Raw genomic sequence first — 4,180 nt, forward strand, 5'->3', positions numbered from 1 at the left:
CAACACATATTTGATCTTCCTATTGGTCCAGTACACTGTGACATTGGGCTGATTAAAAAGTTTGGTATGTTCGGGTTTTTTTCGAAACGAACTGGAAATTGAAAGTGCAACTTGTCTTTTTTTTGTTCACTTAGAACCAACCAAGTGTTACTTGGACAAAATCTGAAGTGGGTGATTCCTGGGATGACCTTTAGGTGTTAATTTTTGTGATGGGACACAAACAGCTCAATATTATGTAGATTGGCACCCTTTGCTTAAAATGATATTGTTGCCTTCTGTGTGAAATGCTACCTCCTCTAACCTCAGTGACATGGAGAAAAACACTGAAAAAGGGTGTCTCGTTATGTTAGGAGAAAGTGAGGACTGCAGGTGCTGGAGAGTCAAGAGTCGAAAAGTGTGACACTGAAAAAGCACAGCCGGTCAGACAGCATCCGTGGAGCAGGAGAGTCGATGTTTCAGGCTGAAGCCCTTCATTATAAATATTGCAAAACAAGATGGAAGGCAGCAACCTTTCTTAAACCAAGAGTTTGCAACAAAGTTACTGAACACAAAGGATATCTTGCACCTTATTGCTCTTCATATGACCTAGGTTTACAAGGCAGTTCAATAAACCTTGTTTCACAATTCCCAAAATTCTTGTTCTTGTTTATCCCCACATGCAACTGAAAGAAAGGACAAGTGATTCTTACCAGTGCTATATTTAGTGTTAGTATGCAAAAGTGAAGGCTGCAGATGGTGGAAATCAGAATATAGATTAGAGTGGTGCTGGAAAAGCACAGCAGGTCAGGCAGCATCCGAGGAGCAGAAAATTGACAGTTCAGGAATTCCTGATGAAGGGCTTTTGCCCGAACCGTCAATATTCCTGCTCCTTGAATGCTGCCTGACCTGCTGTGTTTTTCCAGCACCACTCTAATCTATTTAGTGCTAGTCCCAAGTGTAATTCTTAGACTGATGTAATAAAGAACTACAGATGCTGGAAATCTGAAGCAAAAAAACAGAAATTGCTGGAGATGCCCATCAGGCTTGGCAGCTTCGGTGGGAGGAAAGCAGGAGTTAACGCTTTGAATCCATTCTGATGAGTCACCAGACTTGAGTTATTTCTGCTTCCTTCCCACAGATGGTGCCAGACCTGTTGAGTTTCTCCAGCATTTTCTGTTTTTGTTGTGAGCCTGCTGTTATTTTTCAAAAGAGAAGGGAAGGAGGGTGTTAATTGTTCATCTACCTCTCCCCCTCAACATTTTTCTCTTCCATTTACAACTACTCCCAACGTGCCTGCCTCCCAGTGTAAATCCAGACATTAAATTCATGTAAATGTGTATTTTGTCACTTGATGTGATTCCCATGCTCTTTTTAAAACCAGCATATCTGAGTTAACTAGGGATGGTGTCACATGCTATAACTTTTCTTTCTAAAAAAAATTAGGTTAGTGTGGGCAACGCCTTTAAAATACCAGCAGCTGCTATCTGGAAATCTTTGCATCATTCTTAATTGCAGCATTAGATTGTTTGTCGCTTCTCAATTAAATATGATGTAGCAAAACCAGTGGTTGACTCGAGCATATGTTTCAAGGATGCGGGTAATCCATTTTAAAGGATCTCACACCTACATTGACAGCTGGAGAGCAACATCCTTTATTTTAAATTGCATATTATCAGCTGTGCTAGACAGCCTATCATCTGATTTATAAAGTCTTTACCTGGCAGGCGTTAATAATAAAAAAAGTGCCATTTGTTTGACCAAGTAATCTGTTGTTTATGAGGTCTTTTAAGTCCACACGTCCTGTTGAGTAATAATTATTTCCTTCTGACATGATTAAATCTAACTCTTTATTTCACTTGCTTCCCAATTCTGGTCTCAGTTTAGTCACACTGATCCTTACTTTTAATTAAGTCTTCTTGATCATATCTCCAATGGAAAGGAGAAAAGAAGTAACTTCATAGCTCCAAACATCCTCCCTCCTGTCATGTGCCTGTGCTTCCAACCTTTTGACATCTTGATAGTGCCAATGGGCTAGCAATCCAAAAATTCCAGCTAATGTTAAATTAAACAGGCCTTTCGGCCCAACAAGGCCACACCAACCCACCCACCCATTTGATAGTCTCAGTATCACCCACTCAGGCTTGTCAGAGAGTAATTTTCTCCACTCCTATCAAAAGGCCACAAGGTTATGATCTCACTGCAGAGAACTGAGTATCAAATCTACCATCGGTGTTACCTTTCAGGTCAGACTTCAAACTGAACAGCTCAGTAACAAAAACAAAATTATTTTGGTCAATATCTCAACAGCAGATTGTCCTGAGTTTGTAAGCAATGAAAATTATTTTGAAATTAAAGAAACATTGGGACTTGGGTTATTCCACAACTGTGAGATTTTTTCTCAAACTTATTATATTTAATAAATTGAAGGTTAAAGCAAACTGAAATCCAGTTAAAGAGATTGGATAGCGAGAACAGGTCAGGAGGACAAACTTGGCTAGACAAGATCCTGCTCAAGATACAATCTGCTTAATGGATAGAACTTGTTAGTCCAATAAACCAATCTGATTAGATTTGACTTAAATAGAATAAAAACACTCGGGGCCATCATGTCATCTGACATGTGCTGTCCTAATACTGATATTTAATCACTTGTGAAGTGTAAGTTTGACTTTTGCCAGTGTTTCACTGCAGCTTGCGTAAATGGATGAAATGTAAATGTACCAATTTACAGCAGACCATGATGGAGTGGTATTGTTGCTGACTGACAACCTAGAGACATAGATGTTACTCTAAGGCCTTGGGTTTGAATCCTGCACAGGTAAATTGGTGAGGTTGAGGTCAAGTATGTTTTTCCTCCTTGTAGCTTCTCTCACCGCCTGCTGCAGAACCAGTCTAACAGTCAAGTCCAATTCTGAAAACAAAGTATGGAATTAATAGTCTAATGATGATCATGAAAACTTTGTCATAAAATCACTAATGGAGAACTGCAGATGCTGGAGATTGACTGTGCTTTTACAGCACCACAGTCTTGGACTATAAAATTACTAACGTCCTTCAGAGAACAAAATCTGCCATCTTACCCTACATGTGACACCATACCCACAGCAATGTGGTTGAATCTTAAGTCCCTTCTGAAATGACCGAGTGAACTACTCAAATGTCTGAAGAAAGAAATGAAACCGGTTGAAGCCAGTGCAGGCTACCTTCCAGAATTTTCTCTTTTAAAAGTTCTTGTATTAAGACTAAAAATTCTTACTTTACAAAGTGAATAACTTACATTTTTAGGTTTAAATCTGTGCATTTTTATAGATATCTCAAATTTTCAATGTAATCAAAAAGAAAGCAAATCCATTCTTCCTGTTTTCTAAAGAAACTCTCCAAAATGAATTTAAGATTAGAGCTCGCTCCACACCATTAAACTAGTATAGAAATGAGATTTTATTTTTGTATTTGCTTAAACGGGAGATTAATGATTAGTCATTATTCATAGCTAAATATTTTACAATGAACTCTGTTATTTTTGAGGCTCAATTCTGCTATCAAGCTTGCTGGGCGATAATTACTGTTGTAATTATGGTTGTACATTATGGAAAACACCAGCTTGCGCAGCGAAATGGCAACTAAATGGAAGATTTTCCAGCAACAACTCAAGGGTACCAGTCGACACTCAAATATGCTACACCATCAGAGGTGACATGGGTGACTGAGACACTCTCCACCTGTTCAAGTGGACATAAAGGATCCCACTACTTTAGAAAAGCAAAGGGGAGTTCTCTCTTTGACCAACATTACTACAAATTGACTACCTAGTCACTATTGGAGCAAAGAGAGACAAAAACAGCAATGGATCGAAGTGGAAAATAACTCCTCTCTCAAGAAGGGCTGCTAATGGCTCAGTTAAATGCAGATAATTTTGGAGGAAAATGGAGATCAGACTTGACTATTCTGCGATCAGCAAATGCTACAGAATGTATGTTGTACATAACAAAAACTCCCAAAATATTTGGGATAGATTCAACATACACTGACGTATATCAGCCAGATGTGATACTGTCCTTAAGTCATGTCTATTATATAATCCATCATTTGACCATGTCTTTGTAGCAGTGTTGACCCCCTTTACTGATCCAAAATACATTTATGGCCATTCTGAAAACAAGACCCATGGAGTAAGTTGCTACTCCCTGGTTGTGGAGAGGAC

The sequence above is a fragment of the Hemiscyllium ocellatum genome, chromosome 8 (genome assembly GCF_020745735.1).
Source record: "Hemiscyllium ocellatum isolate sHemOce1 chromosome 8, sHemOce1.pat.X.cur, whole genome shotgun sequence".
NCBI lineage: Eukaryota > Metazoa > Chordata > Chondrichthyes > Orectolobiformes > Hemiscylliidae > Hemiscyllium > Hemiscyllium ocellatum.